Source organism: Canis lupus, chromosome 10 (genome assembly GCF_011100685.1).
Source record: "Canis lupus familiaris isolate Mischka breed German Shepherd chromosome 10, alternate assembly UU_Cfam_GSD_1.0, whole genome shotgun sequence".
Lineage (NCBI taxonomy): Eukaryota > Metazoa > Chordata > Mammalia > Carnivora > Canidae > Canis > Canis lupus.
Genome location: NC_049231.1, coordinates 5755261 through 5780900, shown reverse-complemented (window position 1 = coordinate 5780900; position 25640 = coordinate 5755261). Strand labels below are relative to the sequence as shown.

The 25640-nt window shown below is 40.5% G+C and overlaps 1 protein-coding gene across 2 annotated transcripts in view; it reads left to right on the top strand.

The window, feature by feature from the left end:
* The window catches only part of TAFA2 (TAFA chemokine like family member 2), a 448530-nt gene that overhangs the window by 29350 nt on the left and 393540 nt on the right, over positions 1-25640 (top strand). Inside the window, exon 1 of one of the 2 annotated variants that reach the window (XM_038549856.1) lies at positions 14199-14364. The exons of the other annotated variant lie outside the window; for it this stretch is intronic. The gene's annotated coding sequence lies outside the window, so the exon portion shown is untranslated. Of the gene's footprint in view, positions 1-14198; positions 14365-25640 lie in introns of those variants that run through there. 2 annotated transcript variants of the gene reach the window in all.

Here is a 25640-nt window from a genome sequence, read left to right as displayed (position 1 = left end):
GTTGTAGATACACATCCAGACATTCTTCACTCTAAAGGAGTTTTCTTTTCCTTGGGGCGCCTGGGTGGCTCAGTTGGTTAAACATCTGCCTTCAGCTCGGGTCATGGTCTCAGGGTCCTGGGATCCAGCATCAGGCTCCCTGCTCAGCAGGACGTCTGTTTCTCCCTCTACCTCTGTCTCTACTCCTGTACTTGCTGAATCTTTCTCTCAAATAAATAAATAAACCTTTAAAATAATTTTCTTTTCCAGGAGTGGTTTATATATCAGAATATTATTTATTTTATTGTGATAAAATTCACCTAACATAAAACCTATTGCCTGAACCATTTCTAAGGGTCCAGTTCAGTGATTTCAAGTACATTCATGTTGTTGCTTAACCAGCACCCCCCTCCATCTCCAGAATTCTTTTCATTTTGCAAAACCTAAAACTACATCCGTTAAGCAATAATGCCCGTGACCTCTTCTTCTCAACTGCTGACAACCACTAATGTACCTTTTTCTATTCTTTTTTCCCCCATATCTTGACTCTTGTGAATAATGCTGCAATGATCATAGGAGTGCAGATGTCCCCTTGAGATGGTGATTAAACCTGTAATTTTGAATTTATGTTTGTCCCTATCATACCACCCTGAGAGCAACAAGATTAATTTCTGACCCCTCTCACAGGACTAAGGGCAACAGAATTGGGCAGGATCATCCAACCCTACAGGACATACACCTGCCTCCCCGCTCACGAGTACTTGCGGTTGGTCCTATTGAAGGCATCAGAAATGGGCAGATGAGTTTGTACTTTTCTCTTAGGACGCATTACTTTCTGTAAAATTAGTTTTCTCTGTGCAGGCCTCATCTCCTTTGCACGACTTGGAGCCTGTGGACGGCAGGCAGAAAACAATTCCTTACCATTCTCTGACTTCTTCATGTCTGGCAACGTTTATTCAGTATTTCCCGTGACAGGCACTGTGATAAGGATAGGAGTACAGGGATGGATATGGGGAGATCAGGGTTTACTAGGCGACAACGAGTAAATGCATTTGGCCTGGGCCTTTCAGAGAACTATGAACAAAATGAGCTGAGAGCTCAAAGGAAAGAGTTGCTCTCTGGAGGATTCTGGAAAGATTCTCTTAACAGGTGTGTTGGTCTGCAACAGCATCCTGCCTCAACTCTGGGCACTGAAAGGCCCGATAGGTTGCAGCCTTTCTCTGGTTCCCAGCAAACTTGTCCATTTAACTGCTATTCCCCCTTAAAAGAGTGAAATCTTGCAATTTGAAAGGAACTGGGTCAACCGAGAGACTTCTGTGACTACAGTATGAATGTCCCTATGTGACGTTCCACCAAAAAAGAAAGGGAGAAAAAAAAAGTTCAGCTGCATATGTTGTCTGCATAAGTGGGAGATGGGGTGCCCAGATGCAGTGTTGTGTGAGGGTATGTGAGGGTGCTCCAGGTGAGATGAGCATTTGAATCAGTGACTCGTGTAGCTGGGCATCAGCCAAACTTTTGGGGACTGAATAGAACAAAAGGCGGTGGAAGGAAGAATTTGCCTCTTTTCTCCTGCCTCATTGCCTGGACTGGAACATCTCATCTCCTCTTTCTCTGCTCTTGGACTGGGATTTACCTCACTGGCTCCCCGGCTCTCAGGCCTTTGGACTTACCCCGAATTGTATCACTGGGTGTCAAGCTGGCAGAGAGTAGGTTGTGGAACTTCTCAGCTCCCATAATCACATACGCCAATTCCTTGTAATCCCTTTTCATCTCCTGTTGGTTCTGTTTCTCTAGAAAACCCCAACACAGGAAGTGACGATGAACCTTGGTAGAAATCTCTCCTATCAGCTGCCTACATGCACATTCAGACATCTTGACTTTTTCTTGTACCCAGTCATCTTCTGGGATCGGAGAGCTTCTGATCAGAGAGCTCCTCTGGGGGAGAAGAAAGGCCAAGGGAGACATCCTTGGTGGAGGAAAAGACCAGCATGTCTGGCTTCCCAAGAGATTTTTCAAGGACTTCCGCTGTAGCTTCAACACCAACCACTTTGCCTTTCCAAGCTCTAAATAACAAGACCCAGGGGCACCTGGGTGGCTCAGTGGTTGAACGTCTGCCTTTGGCTCAAGTCGTGATCCTGGGGTCCTGGGATCGAGTCCTGCATCAGGCTCCCCATGGGGAGCTTGCTTCTCCCTCTGCCTATGTCTCTGCCTCTTTTTATGTCTCTCATGAATAAATAAATCTTTTTTTGAATAAATAAATCTCAAAAAAAATAAAAACACAGGACCTGTTTGGGACCTGGCACACAGAATATTTCAGTACTTCTTTTTTGAAGTGAACAGCTTGGTTAATGGTAGAGAGATGAGAGAAGAAGCTTGAAGTCATGGAATTCAAGGGGTGGGGAATTTAAGGGGTGTGGGAACTGGCATATTTGGGAGAAAGCTAAGAGCATCAAACAGTGTCCTCCTCTAGTTGATCACGCTGAGCTTAGTTCAAAAGCTGGAACTCGATAGAAAATGCAAGCATATTATTCAGCTTCTACCATAAAAAATATTTATTGCGGCTTTCTATTACAACAACTTGGAGTTCTGACACTCAGAGGAGCAGGCTGTCCCTTTCAGAATATTTCTTTCTGAGTTATAATTCCTAAAAGGGGGAAATGCATCCTACAAGATACTTAAGAATTTTATGATTCTTAGTAATTCACCATAGTCTACTCAGTTTATGGTGGCAGTTCTGCTTTAATGATAGCTGGAATATTTTTATTAATGACCCTTATGTTGGATGTTTGTTTCTTCAGGATTATTAAAATCCTTTGTTATTTTTTGGTTTTATTTTTATTCTCCCCGAACCCACCTTTTGGCAAGGGATTGACTATATCACTGCATGAGCAGGAAACTACTTTCGTGTTTAAAAAATGTCTTTTAGCCACATCTGACGCATTTACAGAAACAGAAGAGCCCTTCAGTGCCAGGTCAAGTTGCACCATGGGGTAGGAAGAAATTATAATGAATCTTTTGACAGCCTGAACTCTAATAATTTTCTTAGAACTCCATACTGAATTAAGAAGTTGGTTGTCCTACCTGCGTAGTATGTGAAGTTATTACCTTTTACTTCCAAACTGGAGTATTTGAATTAAGGGTGAACACTTCCATTTATGTAAACTGAAGAAGGAATCGAATGTTTTCAGTGCCTTTCCTTTTCATTTGTACTGGGTCCTTACAGTGGGATTAGAAGTGCATGAACCTTGTTTAAGGGATGGAGACATTAGAGGAGATTAATGTTCTGGTTTGCTTTTAACGAGGTATCTTACCTTTAGCATCTTGCCTTGGGAACTGGAGGGAGAGAAGAGCCATTTGCTGGGGTGGAGAATAAACATCCAAAGAAACACCAGCCATATTTTCACAGCTATGTCTTAATAACTGGCTGGGTAGGAGACTGAAAAACAGAGACCAGGGACGAGGGTCTAGGAGGCCAGCTGCAGGTTTAAGGGGACAGAGCAGTTTAATAGTCTTTAGGGAATTTAGCTTAGAGATCTAGGAAGACCTACTTTAGTCTGTTCTCATGGAGAGTTGACAGTATCTGGAAAAGTGTGTTCTCATGTGCCAATAAATTCTGAGGAGCTCACCAGGAGAATGTCTGAGTCACTTTTCTTTTAACTTTAATTTTTAAAATTTTTAAGTAAAAATATTATCTTTAATCTTCAGTTGTCTTCTTGAGGTAATTAGAATCCTTGTCTCAATAGACTAATACCAATGGAAATATTTTAATGGACTATTTATTAAGAATTATATTTGTGATCTGAGATACGACCTATTACACATACCTCTATGTTGCAGCTTAGTCTTTTCCAGATATTTTATGTTACTTTGTCATATTTGCAGATTAGGTATAAATAATATTTGAATTAATGCAATTCAGCTAATTGTGTCATGTTCTATCTGTTGAGATTATACTAAGTATAGAGTGCTACTTGTGGTTTAAATAACTTATTTGGGATAAGCCATAAAGGTACTGATTTTTTTTTTTTTCAGAGAAGTTTATAGGGAACACAATTTAACCTACCAGGCCATCAGAGCCACTATATATATAATTTTTTTCGCTCAACAGATATTTATGGAGCTCTTATTTTGTGATGAACCCTGTTCTAGCTACTGGAGATAGAGCTATAAACAAGGGAGACAGTGCCCTGGATTTTGTGGAGCTTATATTCTAGCCGGGGGGAGGCACGGGATAAACAAATAAACTGAATAAAATATGTCAGGTAATTTTAAATGCTGTGGAAAAAAAATAAGAGCAAGGTTATGGTGAATGACTCTCTCAGGGTGGGAAGGCCTGGAGGGAGTCAGCTACGCAAGGTGTTCAGAGAAGACAGCTCTCCGGAGGTAACATTTGAATCAGCAGTGGAGTGATGAGAGGGAGACAGTCATGTGGAGAATTGAGGAGGTGACAGCAAGTGCCAAAGCCCTGTGGTGGGTGTGTGGGGGGGTGAATTGGTGCGATCCAGGGAGGCAGAGATGTAATGGGGGAGGGAGGGTTGCCCGCAGAGGTACCATGTAGGGGGAGGAAAGATGTTTTCTAAGGCTTCCCAGACAATTCGCTCCTTGATATCACTGACTACTTCAACATCATGCATGTTCAAATTGCATTGTAAGGTCTAGCTATGTTCTAATGTTCAATAGAAATCACATTACTGTGCCAACTGCTTTGTAGGGTGCTGTAATTATATTGTCACCGAGACAGAATATTTTCCTAATTTCTTCTTTCTTGCATTGACTTTTTTATTAAAAAAAAAAAAAAAAACCCTTTTCTCAAACCATTTTCCAGGATCTGAAAAAATTACTAGCTTCTTGAAAGAAAAAAATCAACATCTAGTATATGTTCTTGGATAGAGATGATAAGTTATTTAAAATTTTATGGTCGCTTTTTTTTTTTTTTAAAAGGTTTTATTTTATTTTTTTATGATAGTCACACACACAGAGAGAGAGAGAGAGAGAGAGGCAGAAGGAGAAGCAGGCTCCATGCACCGGGAGCCCAACGTGGGATTCGATCCCGGGTCTCCAGGATCGCGCCCTGGGCCAAAGGCAGGCGCTAAACTGCTGCGCCACCCAGGGATCCCCTTATGGTCGCTTTTTATGGTTACTTTTTTTTTTTTGTAGTTGTCCTTTTATTTATTTTCAAATTTTCTTTTCAAAGTTGTCCTTTTATTTATTTTTCAGAGAGTAGTGCTTTGAGCCATTTTAATTTACAAACTGAATAATTATGGTTTAATTTGATCATATGTAAATGAGGAAAAGGCATGTATACCCCATTTTAATTTTAATGATTTTATTATTTTTAATTCCAATATAGTTAGCATACAGTGTTTGTAGTTTCAGGTGTACAATCTAGTGATTCGTCAATTCTGTACGTTACTCAGGGATCATCACGATAAGTGTACTCTTGACCCCCTTCACCTATTTCACCCATCAACCCCCCCTCCCCCCACCTCCCCTCTGGTAACCATCTGTTCTCTGACATATACCTCATCTTCAGACAAAAAAAATTGAGTCATCAAAGGTAAACGATATACTTAAATAAAGAACAAGTCAAAACCTTTTATACTTTGCCTTAATATTATAGGCCATATGTTTTTAATTTAGCACATATGTTTTTAACTTACAATGTGTCAAATACACAAGGAAAAGAAATTCATCCTTTCATTTCCTAGGTGTATACATGTGAAACCTAATATACTATGTATTAGGTAATATGCCTATATGTTAAATATATATGTGATCTAAAAGTCTTTTTTTCATGATACCGTACATATACGAAAATAGTATCTCATTTATTGAACTTAAATCAACTTTGTTTAGCTTTATGGTTAACAAAACACATTCAAATGTGTTCTCTCCTATAATTTTTTTTTTCCTCTTTCATACAATTCTTAACACCAGCTCTGTAAAGACTACTGAGGCAGACTGTTACCTATGCATTCTCTTCTCCCCTTCTTTACTAATGTAACTCCAGTTTTGACTGGACTGGAGATGTGTCTAGCCTAAAACACTTCCGAGCCTCCCTTGCTACCAGTGGCATGTGACACAGTTGTAACCAACAAACTATCAGTGGAAGTCTTACCCAGTTGTGGAGAGCTTGGTCCCTTCTGCTAAAGCCTCTGCTCCATTCTCCTCCACACTTGTTTTTATCACAGATAATGTTGTTAGAGTTGTTACAGATAGGACCAGAGGGAAAGACCTAGAGAGTGGTAGTGACCATGACCCTAGCATCCTTAAGTCATCACACCAGCTCCAACACCTCTAGACTCCTGGACACCAGCTCCAACACCTCTAGACTCTTGGACACCAGCTCCAACACCTCTAGACTCCTGGACACCAGCTCCAACACCTCTAGACTCTTGGACACCAGCTCCAACACCTCTAGACTCCTGGACTTCTTGCTGTGGGAGAACTATTGCCACAGCTGTTTATCCACACGCGGTCCGTTATTAATACAAACAAATGTAGTGAAAAAGCATATAAGATACAGAGTATAAAGACTTATGTTCAAGTCCCAAAGATTGCCTTTGTGTGCTGTATTTATTTTCTTAGTCAAATCAGTGAAACTGAGAATATATATTTAGCACAAAATTGATTTAGCATTTTGATTATTGTTGTTTTTCAGAAATCTTGTTGGATTAGATTAGAATTTTTTCCAGGGCAGGAACTGATGTTCCTCTTCACCTGATAAAGTAATGGGGTGAGGGGTCAGCATGCTAAACATAGGCCAGAGGTAACAGACAAATCAATTTTTGTTGTAGTCATCATTCAGCTTTGGACAGCCACCAGAGACGCCTCTCAGATGGGCCATAGCTGATAACTTCAAATCCCAAATCTCCAATTTAAATTGTAGAAATTAGGTGTTGTGTTCATTCATTAAAAACAAAGTTATTGAAAGCCAAGCACTGGGAGAGATGGTGGTACTTGAATTATTGACAGGTTCTTACCACAGCGTATGCAGTTAGCATCCCTCCTCTGTTTATCATGCTAGACATCAACATATCACAACACTTTGGCATTTTTGCCCTATAGCAAGGGTTCAACACATTCTTGGAGCTTGATTAAAATTAAAACATGAATATTTTCTGGAGAACCGGCTCTATTGTTGTAATATAATTTGACACTTCAGTGGCTTTTAAATCTATGTCTTTAGAGCCACAATTATGCTGGTGATTTGGGCAAAAGCAATTACCCATGCAAGTAGCTGCAGCTGTGTACAAATAGCCTGAAATTATTCACTGCCCCCATCAGGGCTCTCTGCCTCACTTCTATGGGAGAGTGACCCTGAATTCCAGAAGAGCCTGACACGGATCTTTAAACAGAAGATGAATTCTCAGGCAAAGGAGAACATTGTCAGAGTGTTGGGTTCTGTCCTTCAGATCTGGCCTAGAAAATTATGGGTTCCAAGTTTGCAGAAAACTTGGGACACCTTTATGCTGTAGGTAATCAATCAATGAATAAGCAAAAATTCTCAGCATTGAATGATTTGTCACATTTTCTATCACTTGGATCAAGAGGGAATTCCTGAGCTTGAGGAGTATCAGGGTGCCTGGTCTCCCTGGGGGTGGGGTGAGTGGGGCTGTACTCCTAAGCTGCTCTGTGTGTCTGACGAACTGACATTAAGTTCACAGTTTCCCCAGGAATTTATAGCAAATCATATCCACTTTAAGTTTTTTTTTTTCTACATTGTTCACTGTGCATACAAATCAGTAATCTGGGAATGTGAATGTAATTAAAAAATAGTCTCTAATGAGCCTGGCAAGACAAATCTTCCAGACATCACCTTTTTTCCCTCTAGATAGAGTTGACTGCAGTGCAAGGTGTGTGCACATTTTCCAAAGCAATATCATTGTGCTGTGTATTATACGGGCAGGCCTGCTGTTCCAGAGGAATGCACTAAATCAGAAATGTCTGCTTTATTGAAAATATTTTGCACTACAGCCTTGTATTATGTTTCCTATTGCTCTCTAGAACTATAAACATCTAAAGGCTAGAGCATCACTTTGTTTCACCAGTTCACTGGGTAACTGTATCTGATCACTAAATGAAACCTAACTGAGGAATTTATTTCTTGAGTCTTGTTAGTATTCCTAACCCCATAAATATACTTCTCTAAATAACAGAGTCTCCTTTAATGTGTGGCTTAGAAGCCCTGTTGGGCTCAAGGGGGTGTGGAAATCGAGATTTCTGTTCTATGTACAAGATAAATAAATCTGGAGGAGAAAGAAATTAGCTTATGAACACTTTTCTGGCTCGAAAAGTGAGAAAATTACGGTTGAAATTGGAGGAAACTGGCTGAAGGATCTTCTCTTCTAGGACAAAATATAATCGCATTATGAAATTGCTACTCAAGCCCAATCATGAAGTGTCCAGTCTTTTCTACACGATACTGAATAACTCTAGGTACACGCCTCAGATGTTACGAATGGGCCATATAAATTGTCATTCTGGGTAACCTGCACTTAGAGAAAAGACCTTCCTTTCTACGGAGAACACGGTAAAGCTAGCATTCTCTGTACGTGACAATACCTAGGAATGCTAGCTTTCTCTGTGTAGACTTTCAACTAAGAAAGAAACCGGCAGAGGTTGGCAGGAGGGATGCAGTGATGGGCGGTGGACAGTCACTGTGGACTGCTGGCAGCGTGGGCTCATGGGCAGGCGTTCTGCTTCCTAGAGACACAGTGGGAAGAAGCTGGGAGGAGCATTTAGGGGTCACCTGGCTGGGTGCCCTTGGATCCTGGTTTGGGTGAAATGAAAGCCTTTCCTTGCCTAAAAGAAGGAAACCAGTCTGCATGTCAAGAGACCTCTTGGGGCCCCTCTGGCTCCAGAAGCCAGATTTTGGACACATTTAAAAACTACAGATTAGAAACTGCAAATCAGTCTTCTCCTCCCCCTTTTGGGCATGGTGGTGAGATGAATGTGAGCAAACCTGTGAGAAAAGTCGGTAACTTACTTATATAAGATCCTAAATGGATAAAAAATAAGTTAACTTTTAGGTGCAGGTACCCATGTATCTCTTGTGGCTTTCTTTTTTTCTTTTTCATTGATAAGGCCTTCAGCACTCGGATGTGCCTATGTCATTCCAGAAATGTGGTACTCAAGCCCATCCAGTCATAAGCACCTATAGGGGATGAAGCATTTAGGCAGGTTCTGTATTCTTTGTGCCAGGACTGCTTCTGACTTGATGCTGTTTGTCGATTTTGAAGAAAATGTGTGTGGGGTAGCAGTTAATGTTTTTGAGTGGATGAGTGACGGGATCAGAAAAACCTATTAGGAAAATTTAATCTGACAATCATAGGATGGGTTGGAGGAGAGGTTCCGTTTGGAAGATGATTTAGGAAGCTAAGAGAGAAGAATATAATGTCTGTTATCGGCCCCTCTGGGCAAATTGACATCTGTGCCTTCTCTTTCCATAACATGCTAATTCAATTTACTTACCTGTAATACCATACCTGTTTTCAAAATATGGACTGGCTGCAGATAAAAGTAGCTAAATCATAAAAATCAAAGAACAAGACCATTTTTCTCTATTTTAGAGAAAGCATCATGTTTTAACAATCTCTCTGCCACTGATACCTCCTGCATGCTTGGCACCTGAGTACTCCCTTAACATTGGCTGAATGACTGGAAAGCCAGGTGCTAATTAATAATTGGATAAAACACAGTGTCTGGAATATAGGTCCTGCCGCTGACCCTGTGCTTTTAAATTTATTTTTTTCTGACCCTATGCCTTTAAATGCTAAATTTCAGTTTCAGTTTACTGGCAGCTAAAGGCAAACCAAATCACAAGTTCCTGGGTATCTTAAAAAAAAAAAAAAAAAAAAAAAAAAAGGAAACAAACCCAAAACCATTGAAGATTTTTCTAGCCCTGAGCTCTAAGGGGAGTTGATTGCATGTGTCTTCATCTAAGGGACACTGGCAGTGTCTTCAACAGCAATTTCACAAACAAGGCAGAGATGTTTGTCATATTGCTCTTCCTTATATCGACCCCTGATAGAGGCCAAGGCATAATATTAAATTACGGTTCAGTAAAGGCATTTCTGTGGCCGAGTGAGCATCGAAGGAAGCTATTTGTATAGCCGAACACAGCAGAGTGATTCTCAAAAATAATGGTTGTGTTTTGGCATCGTTATTAACCTGCTGTTTCTTGTGGTAGTAATTGGTGAAAATCTGGTTACTCCTTCAGGAAGATTTTATTTTATTCTTATTTGATAAGGCAAGAGGACAGATACTCAGTTTCTCTAAAGAAATTCCTAAAGGAAGAGTTTATTTTTTTGGTAGCAAAATCATTTTTTCCCTTTTGCAAAAATCTTAAGCCTACTAACAAAGCAGATGAAATCTTGTCTACTCGGGTTGACAATGCGTGAGGGAGGGAGAGCGTTGGGAGAGCCACACTCTGGAATTTTCTACCACCGTGAAGGCTCCTATGATACCTCAAGGTAATCCCAGGGCTCTGTTGTGGAGCCAGTTTGAAAACCTCTTTGTAAAGACTTTAGAAAATCACCCAGGTCTATGTCTTGTTCCATGCTCTCCGCCATTTAAAGGACCTGAACTTTATTTTTTTTCTTTTTTTTTTTCTTTTTTTTATTTTTTATTTTTTATTTATTTATGATAGTCACAGAGAGAGAGAGAGAGGCGCAGAGACACAGGCAGAGGGAGAAGCAGGCTCCATGCACCGGGAGCCCGATGTGGGATTCGATCCCGGGTCTCCAGGATCGCGCCCTGGGCCAAAGGCAGGCGCCAAACCGCTACGCCACCCAGGGATCCCGGACCTGAACTTTAATTCTAAAAAGTTACTTCCATCCATATTGATTTCTTAACAGGTTATAGTAAAGAAACTGAAGGGTTGTTAACTGGGATTTATATTAGGAACCTATAATTGGTTCATGAGTGTTTTTGTCTTGGAATCAAAAGTGAATGTTACATTAGCAAATTTGGCAAGTCTGTGCTAAGTCCTAGCTCAGGATCAGGCCAAGGGTGCATGCATTCCAGCTGAAGTGAACCCATGAGGCATGGTTTAGAAAAGAATTCTCAGTGATCCTAAGATAATAATGTCAGGCAATGGGATCATAAGAAATAGAAAAAGTTGAAAGACTATCCAGTTGGGGTGTCCAAAAAATCCATGAACACCTCAAATAGGGGAGCCCAAGATACATATTAAAATATATATGATCTATATATGATCTATATACTCTCTATATATGAGTAGGGGAAGGGGTCACACTGGCATTAGAGGAATGATTTCTAGTTAGGTCAAATAACTAAGAAAAATGTCCATTTTATTGTGAACCAGGAGTGATGGGCTAAACCCCTCTTGTCTCTGCATTGCCTAGTGGTCATTTTAATGAAGGACCCAAACTTGAGCACAAGACAGGGACTCTCTAGATCTCAGGCTAAGTATAAAAATTTTTCTTAAAACTTTCTGATCACTCCCAGGGGATGTGATCAGGTCAGAGTCTGCATTTGATTTTTTAAAAAATCTTGTCACATCCTAAAGATGTTTAGTCTTTATCAGAGGTATTCCAGAGAATTCTCAGGATCATCGAAAAGGGAGCCCTTTGCTTCCTAAAGCCTTGGACGACGTTTCTACATGTAACGGGTTGTAAGGTGGCATTTTTTTCTATTGCCTGGGATATAGAGACTAGATCCCAAAGCTAGGGACAGAGAGGTTAAACCTCCCCTTCTTAAGAAAGCTGCCACCGTCATTGAGAGCCACACACTTCACTCAGGCTAAGAGGCAGACGCCTTGCTACTTCCAATTGTTATGCCAACCCCAGCCCCCAAATCCAGTCTATAATAGCAGATGGGGTGAGAGAAGGGCACACAGAATAGCAGCCTTAAGCGTGCAGCGTGGTGGTCTTGGGTAGGGGGATGATGCCAAGCAGGAGGAGGTAGCTTTGGCTTCTCCAGGTGATGTGAAGAGATTTCTGAGAGAACTAATCTTAGGAACTGTGGGTCCCTGCAAGAAGGTGAAGCTGGTGCTTCAGGAAAGACCTTTGATATGGCAACGGACCTGGTCTACCCCTGTGCTAATCTCAAGGGCGGGGGGAGCTGGAGTGAAACAGGAGGGCGGAGAAGAGTGGGAGGGTGGGGTGGAGGGGGGAGGCGGAGAGCCTGCATTTCCACCATTTGGCATGGCAAGGAGGAAACACACGTTTCCCATTGGTCTTATACTGGCTGGGCTTGAGTGTGACCCCACAGAGTGTGAGGGGCATCCCCACAGAGGCCTTTGGGGACATACCCCCTGTGAGTAGGAATTGAGGGCAGGTCAGACTGGAACTAGGTGTCCTCATGTCAAGGAACAGTGAGCACACCTGCAGAGTGAGCTGAAGGAGTCCCGTGTGGGCCTCCTGAGAGTGAGGTGTGCATCTCCTCCACATTGGGCATCGGTGACCAGCCAGTGATGCCAATGCCGTTTGGGTAAGAGACTCCGGTCCCTTTTATCTGAAAAGGTAGATGCTCAGTAGGGGAGGAGGATGTCCTTGAGGGAGAGCGCTGATGTTCACTCTACGGTAAAGAAGGAAGGGAAGGAAAGAATTTCCTCCACTCCTTCAGGTCTTTCTACTGCAGACTGAGCAGCGTTGGGAGAGGGAAAAGTGCCTCACTTTTCTCCTCTGGGAAATGGGGATCCTAATAGGACTTACATAATAGGGTGGTCATAATGATTAAAGACATGAATCCACATGAGGTGGTTAAAACATTGCCTGGAAACAGTTAACAATTCAATAAGTAATAATCATTTAAAAAAATATTTCGGGCACTCTGCCTTGATAAGTGGTTGGATCTGTTTAATTGGCTTTCTTTGAGAATCCACCTATATTTAAAGAGGATTCTAATACTTTAAGTATAGACTTGTATAGACTTGTACCTTCTTCCAGCAAGTGTCATAGGGAACTTTATCTGAGGTAGAGCTGAGGAATTTTATGGAAAGGTCTGACTTGGGTAGAGCTTTTCTCCTACTTCTCAGATGCTCTGGAATATTGATCAGTATTGGGTAGTTCTTTGTGGGAGACTATGAATTTTTGTTGTGACATGTTTTTGGTTACACTCTATTCTGGGAACGTAACAAAGCTGTGATCTGAAACATGATAGAGTGTAATGGAAGGAATTTAGGCATTTGGAAAATAAGAGACAAAGTTGGAATTTCTGGCCTGCCATTGACCAACATGTGACTCTGGATATCAACACTGGAGTCACCTAGAAAGTCCTTGTCAGTGATCGTATAGTATTTCTAATTCTCCTCACATTCAGCTCTTGTGACTGTAATTTATTCAACAGATGCTAATCGAGGGCCTAGTGCCAGGCAGGGTCCTAGGGGAGTGGGCACTGTACTAGGCTCTGGTAGTTATTTTTCCCATTTTACACATGTGAGAACTGGCTCACTTAGGGGAAATAGCTTCCCTAAAATCACAAGCTCATACAGTGGCATGTTACTGAAGCTTCATGAACCCCAGTTTGTCTTTTTTTTATATACATGGAGATAAAAATGCTTTCCTTATTGGGTGGATAACATGGGAAACTGGGCATTTGTGGCACTCGGTAAGTATTTAATAACAGAAACAGCAGTAATCAATGGAGGCCAGTTTCAGTGCAATTCATAGGAAAATCTAGTTTACAATTCTCATAAATTATTAGGGTCAGTGATGGACATGACTTGGTCAGTCTTTCTTAGTTGACCGAGTAGAGTGTTTATTAAGATTTGCCTCAGAGTCCCACTTAGGGATCTAGGAAAGGCCTGTGCAGAGCTAACCATAGAAAATAAGCATTCGGGGCACCTGGCTCAGTTGGTTAAGCATCTGACTGTTGATTTTGACTCAGGTCATGATGTTTCAGGGTTCTGGAATCAAGGCTCTGGTTGGGCTCTTCGCTGGGCAGAGAGCCTGCTTACGACGCTTTTTCTCTCCCTCTTTTGGGGGGAAAAAAAAAGAAAAGAAAAAAGAAAATAAGCAGTTTCCCTGTTGGGGGCATGACTTTCCTCACAATTGCTTTGCCTACATTGTCTCTTACTTTTTATAGTTTAAAAGTTTTTAAAAAGCGAATAACAACATGAAGCTGAGTCAAAAGATTACTGACTAAAAAAGGAAAAACCATTAAACTGTGGCATGTGTTAAAATGTAAACATTGAAATAGCAGTCAGAGGGCCGGGCAAAGTTCTTAGTTTGAATACAGTGAGGAGCGAGTGTGAAGTGTGTCCTCAAGCAAGGAGCAGAGCCATGAAGATATTCAGGTAAAGCTTCTGAAAGTTGAGGCTGATGAGAGCCCAGCTGACAGGGCCAGGAACGGGGGCCTTATAGGCAGACCCCAGCAACCTTGAACCATGTCAGAGGAAAGCATCCCCCATTAGCTGAGGTAAGCACCCTTGTCTGGTCGGGCTACACGGAACATGCAACTTCCAGAATTCTGCCATTATTCCTTCTGACCTTTCAATCTCCAGAGATGCTTAGGGGCTTTAAACCAATCCTCTGTGTGTAGAATGAAGAATGTCAGGTGTCTGTGATCAAGTTAGTGACCTTGAACAATTTATTTAGCCTGAGACATTTCCCAAACTGTAAAACAGGGATAAACAGAATCTACCTCAGAGCAGAGGGTGGTTGTGAGAACTTACAGGGAAAGCATATATAAAGCACCGAGTGCCTGGCCCAGACAAGCTGGTCATGATGAAGTGGGAACAGAGGCTCCTTCCCCGGTATCCCCGCCACCGGCAACCCATCTGTTCTCTCTACAGTCCAGATTCTTTTTACTCAGCCCCACAGCCTAACGTTTTGATCTGATGTGAGCAATGCCTATAGTTTTTGATCAGGTCGGCTTTCAAATCTTCCTGTTCTTATGGGAAATAACCTCTTTCTGACAGCAGTAAAGACATCACCGGGGAAGTTGGTGAACGATGTGCATCCTCCTAGGTTGGCTGAATGCTTCTGATTAGGGTGGCTGCTTGAGAAACAAAGTAAAAGTTTGTTGTAGGTTGGATTGAGTGGAAGCCGACACTGGGGCAGAGCTTGGGGTGCAGGATGCTATTTAGGATCAAGTACACGTGAAGGGAAAGAGGAAGCAGGATTTGGTGGATTGGAGAAGAGGTCTGATAAAGCCTTGCTCCTCTGGGCAGCGAGCTCTGGAGTGGATATTGTCCCTCATATTTACCCCCTATGAGCCAGACTGTCTAGGTATGTACTCTCCCCTTGCTTGGACCCTGGATTTGCGTGGTACCACAGGGCTTGAGCTCCAGAAAGGTAGCTTTCTACAGCTGAAGGAAAGCTGAAGACGCCAATATCTGAAGCTGTTCTTTCTTGTTGGGCAGGAATGTCCACCATAACATTCTTTACGAAGAAAGCCATCATCCCTGTTCAGGTACTGCCTCACAAAATCTCTGATAATCTGCAGACATTGATCTGGGGAGGCTGGGTTAAGAATTTAATCCTACAACTAAATAAAAGGAAACTGCTAAAATATTTACAGTAAAATGTGCCAAGTTCCCAGGACAAATCTCTTCATAAAACACATTTACCCAAGAGCACATCGTGCTCTGGGGAAATAAGATACACATTGCCGTTCTGGTATTGTCTTTCTAAAGTCTTTATATTAAAAAATACAAATAAACAATGATAAATGACAATGTCCTCTCTCCATTTGCCTTTCCCCCTACTGTTTAAAAGAAAAGGAAACCATTATTTATCAAGTACCCGCAATATAGTGGAAAAAAAAAGATTGGATTAGGAATTAGGAGACTTTATTTTAGTCCTTGGCTCAGTCATTGCGTGACCCTGGGCAAGTCAGTTCTCAAATTCAAACCTCAATTATCTTGTTGATATAATGAGGAAATTGGGCTCTATCCCTTCCAGGTCTGATTTGTTACAACTTCTGAAATAAGAAAGCCTCTCCCCAAAGTGTTACCTCCTTAGTCTTTTTTTTTTTTTTTTTTTTTTTTAACCTCCTTAGTCTTTTTATGACATGCTATGGTTTCAAGCAGTGCTTGTTCAGTAAGATGTATGTCATTGGTCACAGAATCTACTCCTTGGAGAAAGCGTTTCTCTGGTATAGATGTTGGTTTATCTGTTCCTTCTCCCATCTCCAGCCAGGAGAAGACATATTAATGATTTCTTAGAATCATTAGATTCTAAGAATCTAAATCCTGTATTTAGTCCATATTAATTTGATGTGTAAACCATAAATCAGTAAGCATAATCTTCATACTCTATAATAAAACTGTGTACAGTAGACCCTCACCGCCACCCCCACCCCTGCAGTTATCTGTGGTTTCACTTACCTGTGGTCAACTATGGTCTGGAAGCAGATGATCCTCCTCTGACCTACTGTCAGAAGGTTAACAGTGGCCTAATGCTACATCATCATGCCAATGTCCTTCACTTCACTTCATCTCCTCATGTAGGCATTTTTAAAATCTTACATCACCACAAGAAGAAGGGTGAATATTGTAGAATAAGATATTTTGAGAGAGACCACATTCACATAAATTTTATTATGGTGTATTGTTAAAATTGTTCTATTTTTTAAATTTATTTTTAAAATTCTATTTTACTAATCTCTTCCTGTGCCTAATTTATAAATTGAACTTTACCATAGCTGTGTACATATAGGAAAAAACCTAGAGGGGATCCCTGGGTGGCTCAGTGGTTTGGCGCCTGCCTTTGGCCCAGGGCGCGATCCTGGAGTCCCGGGATCGAGTCCCCATGTCAGGCTCCCGGCATGGAGCCTGTATCTCTCTCTGCCTCTCTCTCTCTGTCTATCATGAATAAATAAATAAAATCTTAAAACAAACAAACCTAGAATATACAGGGCTTGGTACTATTGGCAGTTTCAGGCATCCACTGGGGATCTTGGAATGTATTTCCTATGGAAAAAGAGGGCCTACCATATTTTGCCTTTTCCAGTAAGAACAACTTCTAGTGCTGATACTCTGTGGTAGAATGTTTCAGTTTATGTCACTTCTTCGTAAATTGTAGTCTCTAAATAGGGGAAATGAAATCTATGAAATACTTAAGAATTTAATCACACTCAGTAGTTTAGTAAAGGGCACTCATTTTACAGTGTTGGATGCATTGGTTGTGACAGTACCAAGTAATTATAATAATGACTATGCTGTGACTGTTAGTTTCTTCAGGAGTATTAAAATACGTTGGTGTACTTATTTGTATTTATCTTGTTTTCCCCAAGCCCACCTTTTAACAAGTGATTGATAAGACTTCTTCCCACACTGGTATTAAAAGTAACCAGCTTTGGGACTGTCTCCCTCTCCATGCCCCTCACCATTAAACCACATATAACAACTTCATAAAATCATAAGATTTCTTCTTTTATGTATCTAGTTACTCCATGGGCAAGGATGGAAATTACTTTTTTTTTTTTTTACCCTGTTTCCTGATCTTTGGGTAGCACAAAATCTATTAATTCTTGTGGAACTCATTATTGAATTAAGGATTCAGTTGGCAAGCCTGTTTAAAATGGAAAGCTCACACCTCTTCTGAAAAAAGGTTATTTTAAATTAAAATGAATGTTTCTGTTTCCATTGTTTTAGATGTCTTAAATGGTGCACTGAACTGAAAAGAGGATGTGGAGCAGGCATTTGGTTGTACCAGGGGAAGCCCAACTTTGCTGAGCGTTGCATATGCACTCAAAGGCTGCATTTAATTGATGAGCAGTGGAGTATAGCAAGGCAACCCTCCTATTACAGCAGCCATCATCCAAATAGGCTCTGGAAAAACTCACAATTCAGTGTCTTCCTTTGGTCTGACAACTGAGACTTGAAGTGCCAGTGACCATTTATTAATTCATTCATCACAAATGTTGATTATGTACCTACTATGTGGCTGGCATTGTTCTAGGAACTGGAGCTACAACAGTAAACTATTAGGCAGAAATTCTTGCTCTTATGAAACTTATATTCATAGGGGGCAGAAAATAGAACATAATTGAACAAGTAATATTAGTGGTATGTCAAATGATAATAAGTGCTATGGGGAAAAATAAAGAAGGGTGGGGAGGGATAAGGGATGTTGGGGTAGGAGTTGGTATGCATTTTTATTTTTATTATTTTAAGATTTTATTTATTTGAGAGAGAATGAGAGAGAGTGAACGTGTGCGTGTAAGCTAGGGGAAGGAGAGGGACAATCACATTCCATGCTGAGTGAGGAGCCCGACAGGGGCTTGATCCCATGACCCCGAGATCATGAACTGAGCAGAAACCAAGAGTCGGACGCTTAACCTATTGAGCCGCCCACGTGCCCTGCTATGCAATTTTAAATAGCATGGTCAAGGGAGACCTCACAGAGGAGGTGGTTTTTAAAGCAAAGCATGGCTTAAAAGATGTGTGGAAGTTTGTGCTGGGGAATCTAAGGAGGGAAGAGAGAATAGGTGCAAAAGTCAAGAGGTACATCAAAGGGGCCACTGTAGCTAGATTGGAGTAATCCATGGGGAGAGAGTTCAAAATCTGATGTGAAGTTAGAGAGGAAGGGATGGGACCTGAGAGAGTTGGTCTTGTAGGCTTTTGTAAGTCATGATATTTTTATTCTGATGATGTTGGGAAGCCACTGCAGGGTTTGAGCAGAGGAGTGATGCTGCTCTAAAAGGATCCCTTTGGCTGCTGGGTTGAGAATAGAATGTATGGGGGAAGGATGGAAGCTGGGAAACTGGTGAGAAGGCTGTTAGAATAATCCATATGGAGATAATGATGGCTCACACCAGGGTGGTTGTGGTAGAGGTGGTGAGAAAGGGCTGGGATTCTTTTGACTAGATTAGGTATGTGCTCCAAGAAGGCCCTGGGCTCTGACTGTATTTCAAGCACTGTGGGCGACCATGCCGTAAATTTAGCTGTGGGGAAATAGAATATAATAGAATGTGGGCTTTGGAATTAATCAGTTAGAATCCAGTTTCCATCACCTACCAGCAGGGTGACCTTGGGCAGGTTACTTAACCTCATGGAACCACTGTTGTTGTTTTTACGAAGATAATGGTAAGTGTACTCTTTAATCTCCATCACCTCTTTCACCCACTCATACTCCCCCACCCCAACTATCATTTTGTTCTCCAGAGTTAAAAGTCTGCTTCTTGGTTTGTTTTTCTCATGGAGTGCTGTGGCCTGAATGTTTGTGTTTTTTAATTTTTTAATTTAATTAATTAATTTTAATGTTTGTGTTTCCTCAAAATTTGTGTGTTGAAATTTGACCTACAAGGAGATGGTATTAGGAGGTGGGGTTTTTGAGAATGCCTGGGGTGGCTCAAGCAGTTAGGCATCTGCCTTTGGCTCAGGTCATGATGCCAGGGTCCTGGGATTGGGCCCCTCATCGAGGAGGGAGTCTGCTTCGACCTCTGCCCCTCCCCCACTTGTGGTTTCTCTATCACTCACTTTCTCTCAAGTAAAAATCTCAAAAAAATAAAAAAGGAAGTGGAGCTTTTGGGAGGTGATTAGGTCTTAAGGTTGGAGCCTTCATGGGTATGATTAGTGTCCTTATAAAAGAGGTTCCAGAGAGATCCCTTGTCCCTTCCACTACACATTATGAACAGAAGAGAGCTCTCATCAGAACACAGCCATGCTTGATATCTTGACTTGACGTGTCTTGATTTGAATGTTTCAGAATTCTGGTCCCTTGATCTCAGCCTTCCAGCCTCCAGAACTGTGAGAAATAAATTTGTGTGGTTTATAAACCACACAGTCTCTGGTATTTCATCATAGTGTCCTGAATGAGCAAAGACGGAATAATAACTAACTCCCAGGGTTCTTATGAAGGTGTATTGTGGTAAGAGGTGATAACAACTTGAAAGGGTTGAGCTTTCCTAAGTGCTTCGTAAGTATTCGTTTTCGTCAATCCGTCAGTAGTTTAGATAAGGTCATTTACAATGACCATACAATTCAGTAGATCATGGCTTATTTGCCCATAAACTATAAATATGTTCCTTTGACTTTTTTTTGGCAGTATCTGTTTAGGGCATTTCCCAGTGCGTCTGTCATTTAGGTGACAGGGCTGAGAAATAGCTTTTCTGGCCAAAGAGCTACAGCTGTATTGAGGACAAATTCCTAATACTTTTTTTTTTCTTGATGTTTCAGTCTCATATTTAAGATGAAGATCCTCTTCAAAGCTGAGGATTCTTTTGGAAATTGGAGGAGGATTTCCAAGCGTAGGTAGACTTAAAAGGCTCAGGAAATCCTCTCAAATTTTATTAAAATTTTGTACATATGTTTTTTTCCCCCTGGGAATAAGAAATTGAAGATTATAAGATTCTCAGAGAGGCCCATGTAGCCCAAAACATTACCAAACACTGTCCTATAAAACTTTACTTAGCGATGGCTGTGTTCTAAATTACCACCTACCCCCACTCCCCCCCCCAAAAAAAAGAAATTGTTACCTACTCTTGCTAATTCTGTTAACAGATATTTAACCACAAAACACTTTGTGGCTGGAAGATGTTATCCTGGTTTCTTATATTTCCCAGCCCATCAATATCTTCTGTCTTTGACTCCCCAACCACGGCTAATTATAAACTTCTGTGCGTTTATGCTGTTTACAGAAAAAGCTTAGGAGTCTCTCTAACCTATGCTTATTGTCATGAGTTATGACAATAGCTTATTTTTTTCCTGGGCAGTGTTCCTCCCAAACCTATGTTGATAAGAATTATCTTCTGAAAAGCTGTGTTTTCTGCCATTTATATTTTTTGAATATTGGAATGATACAGTTTCATAGAGGGGAAAAGAAGTTGCCTTCTTTGAAAGTCCTCAAACTTGACAGAAGAGTCACAAAGCCGATGAAAACAGCTACCTTCTGTCTGATTCTGGGTTAGAGTCTGTCTAAACTCATTTGTAAAAAAATAAAAATAAAAAAAATAAACCCATTTGTATCCTTATTTACATCAAATGACTCCTAACAATCGTGGATCGCTGTATTAAATAAAATAACTTTTAAGATTCTTGGATCTCCTAAATTGATGAAAGGGAACATAATTTTTCTCCTAATAAAAATCTCTACAATTTAAAAACAAAGACCTGTGCGCTTGTTAAGTAGGCATCATGCCACAAATACTGCTGTGTGTGCAAGCCAGTGAACTTAGAGTTGAACAATTGCATGCAAAATAAGTGTCTAGGCAGTGATGAGTCAAGTATTATCTCATCAGCATTCATCATGAGGCCTCTGTCATGAAGAAGCATTCTTCTCCTGAGACATGGTGAGCAGAGAAAAGTCAGTCAGGGCGAAGAAGCCACGTGTTCCTTCTATACATATGTGACTTCTCCTGAGATGTTCATGGTTTACTAGTTCATGTCACAGAACAAGTAAATCCTCATTCTCTAGTTACTGACCAGTCAAAAGATAAGCTTTTTTAATAGCCCTTTATTTGATTTTCGCTTTATTGTATAATGCAAGCTTTGTTATTAACCTAATTGAGCTGATGATATCCATAAGTGGAATAACTCAGAGGTGGTAAATCAGCCTCTAAATTTGCTTTCTGAAAGGGAAGCTTGTTTTCTTATTTAATTTGTTTGTTTTACCATAATATATAAAATCTTTTTTCATTAGCTTTTTTTTCTAATGTTTATTTTCATTTTCAAATAACCCTTTGCTTTATGTAATGAATTTTCTAGATCTTTTTCACCTTGTAGTACTAACACTCTGCTGACTCTGTAACCTTGTGATGAAGAGATTCTTACTTTTGTTGAGTAGTTGAGTTTCCAAATCATAAATCTGATGGCAATCTTGTGATGCCTGTCACTGGAGTGCTGAGCAATTTATTGAACTATCCAGTTCTTCAGAACCGGCATCCTGTTTGATAGAAAGTTAAAGAAGTCAGATTTTGCTAAGAATGTGGCTTTGCTCGGGTCGTTTGAAAAAAACAAAAAACAAAAAACAAAAAAACAAAAAACAAAACACAACTGGCTGTTTTTGGGCAGTCTGCTCTTGTTCACAGCCTCAAATCTAAGTACTAGTCTTATTAGAAGAGGGAAGGGAATGGTTCTTGTTGAGCACCTACTATGTGCCTGTAGCTGTGACCAAGATAAACTCCTTACCTCCATAGAGATTACAGTTTACCAGGGAAAAGAGAAATTAAGTAATTATTATAGTACACATGGTTGATCTTATGATAGAGTATCATGGCCGTTGACATAGTATTTTGGGTCAGAGAAAGTCTTCTAGAAAAGAATGATGTAAGCTAAGACCTGCTAGAACAATAGAGATTAGGTGAAGGGTGATGGGATCAGGAGGTAGGGTAAGTAATGTTGCAATGCTGGGATGGAAGAAGACGACAATTTACGGCAGGAGGAATATGCCACAGCATATTTGAGGAATTAAAATAAGTCCAGGTAGGGCAGCCCCGGTGGCACAGAGGTTTGGCGCCGCCTGCAGCCCGGGTTATGATCTTGGAGATCGAGTCCCATGTCGGGCTCCCTGCATGGAGCCTGCTTCTCCCTCTGCCTATGTCTCTGCCTCTCTCTCTCTCTCTGTGTCTCTATGAATAAATAAAGAAATAAAAAAATTAAAAAAAATAAGTCCAGGTAGCTACAGACTATTGAGTTTGAGTGGTATGAGTTAAGCTGAAGAAGTAGGGACCATTCATTTGACAGTTATTTAGTGTTGACTATATGCTAGGTGTTGGTGACACATTAACTGAATAAATATGCTATCTGCCCCTATCAACTTTACTTTCTAGTGAAAAAGAGACTAGATAAGGAACAAAACCTGATATTAGCATAGGTTGTGATACGTGTAGTGAATGAAATTTCTAGTATATGATAGCAGTGTGGACAGGGCTACAGGGTTGTCAGGGATAACCTGGTAGAGGAAGTGACATTTACTTTGACTCATGAAGGACCCAGAAAAGCTAACCAGAAGTGGAAGAGAAAGAACATTCCAGCAGAGCAAATAATCTTTGTAAAGGCCACGAGTCAGGAAAGAGAGTGGGATGTTTGCAGTAAGGAGGCTAGTGTAGCTAAAGCATACTGATCTAGGAGCAAAGTATTGTGAGATGAAGAGGTGATTGTCCTCAGTGTTAAGGTAAGGAATCTGAGAGGCTATTTGCCCAGGGTGATCCCAGGTAGTAAATAGCAAAGCTGTGAAGATAGTACATGCCCATATACTACCTGTTGATTCAATCCTATGCTTGTTTATCCACTCGACCAATTAATATTTTATTGACAGCCAGGTACCATGCTATGCTCCAGGGACACAATATTATAACAGATACATCAGATCCTTGCCTCATGGGGCTTTGTATTGCTCTTTTCCCTGACTCATGTTGCATCCTTGGAAGGCAAGGGAAGACCTAGGGATTTACACTGAAAGTAACGGAAAAACAGATTGATACAGCTTATGAATTAGAGGGGAATTGTTTGCTTATGTAATTGAAATTAGGCTTCCAGGGTGATTAAGTCTCTATCTCTGTTTTTTTTTTTTCCCTCCTCTTAGTTCTTTTCTGTGATTCAATTTGCTCAGTTTCAGATTTCATATCCACATATGACACTTTCCAAAAGGGGAAAGGGTCCCTGAATTTCCATCATAAGTCCCAAGCTTTGTGCTGATTGAGTTGAGCTTGATAGAACTAGGAGAATTTTCATGGTGACTGTCTTGCCCTGGTTCCATATTTATTTCTGAACAAATTGTTGTAGTAAAGATATGCCCAGAGACTCTTAATAGGGAGTGGTATCAAATTGTATATACATAGAAACTTAAGGAAAAGTGTGCCTAGAGACTTTTGATGGGTGTTGCATTGCCGCAATGAAGGGGAAGTCAAAACTGACATTTAGTGGATGAGGGCCAGGGACAGGTCCTTCAGTGCATAGGATATGCCTGCACCACAAAGAAATGTCCCTACTGTGCATAACTTTTGAATGTGCTCTGGATGATATATAGGGAAAAATTATAAATAATCATCTGAACCCAGAACTTAGCTGTTGTACATTTAAACATAAAGCATGGTTTGGGGACACAATTTTAGCATACACTGAATTTTCCAGAAGCATAGCTACTGGGTGTATTGAGAGAATATTGTACTTTGTCCAGAGTTTTTCCAAGATATATTGACCCATTTAAAAAAAATCACATCACAATTGCGATGTTGCTTTGGTCTTTATCTGTTCATTGGGACCTGCATTTGTAGGTGTTTCATTTCATGCTGATTTCTTGTGAAGGTTTAAGCATTATGTCTGAGTATTTACATATTGGAATACATTTGTTTTATAAATTACCTTAAGAATTCTTTGTTTTATCTTGAGAATTATACTGATTTTTGAAATTATGTATGGAAATAATTATATTGTGAATTTCATTTTAGAGTGAGGGGTATTACAAAATACTATGTAAAGGAACTGTTGGATTTGATCAGGTTAATGTCCCTGGTTGACCCATCAGAGACCACCCCCAAAATTAGGGGTTGGGTCAGTATCTACATAGCCTGGTTAGTATACTCTTGGAGAAAGGTGAAACGGATATTGGGGGGATATCCACGATGCCCATTAGATACGCATTTTATTGTTAGATGTACGCCTTTCTCAAGACAGATTTGATTAGAGTTTAATATTTTTCATGTTAAATGCACTGTCAGAGAAAATCCAGATTAAGGTGACTTCTTGTTGTGAAGTTAGGCCCAAATCCTTTATTTTAAGAAGCAAGTTCACCTGGGATTACACGTGATAAAAATTTTATTTCGTGTTGAAAATTCTATCTATATAGATTTCAGATTCTCTTTTTTTTAAAAAAGATTTTTATTTATTTATTCATGATAGACACACACACACACACACACACACACACACACACACACACACAGAGTGGGGGGGGCACACAGGCAGAGGGAGAAGCAGGCTCCATACAGGGAGCCTGACATAGGACTCGATCCCAGGTCTCCAGGATCAGGCCCTGGGCATTGGGGCTGCCCAGATTCTCTCTTTTGACTTAATTCAGCGCTGCATCATTACCTCTCATTTGTTCATCGCTTTAATGCACCATTTTCCATTTTAGTGTTGTGAACTAAATGGATCCTTTTAGCATCTATAAGGGTTCTCCAACATAAAACCTGACCTGACCATGAAGTTGTGAGGAGGAATGCCTGAAATACCAATTTCTAGTAAGAGAAGCATTAGAGAAACAGTAGAAGGATGGAAATGGAAGCAGCAAATACAAGTCGTGAACAGTGGTTGGTGTATTTTAACACTAGTTGAGATAACTCAGACTGGAATTACACAAAACCTATCTGGTTCTTTTAAAACAGGGCTTAAAAAAGAATGTTTGGAAATGGTCATTTTAGACAGTGGGAGTAGTTTTTTTTTTTTTTTTTCTACCGCTATAAAATTCACACCCAAGTGAAGGCCTTATCTTAAGGCAGATAAGGTGTTTCTTTATAAGCCAAGAAGGTGTTTCTGTTGCCTTGGTCATATGGATCTGGTGCTATGCAAGGAGAGCCATTGGGATGTTCCAGAAGCATGACTGAGAGTCATTTGAATTTGAGAGAGGCATTTGTAGATTGCTCCTAAGTCCTATTTCCAAAGTTCTTCATTTCTAGGACTTCCTAAATTCCTATAAAATTATTTACTTATTTATATGTCAAACCACCTCTCAATATGTAGGAGTTGACTACTTGCTGTTGAATAGTCTTGAGTGCCTTGAGAAAAGTGCGAACATTATTCCTTTCTT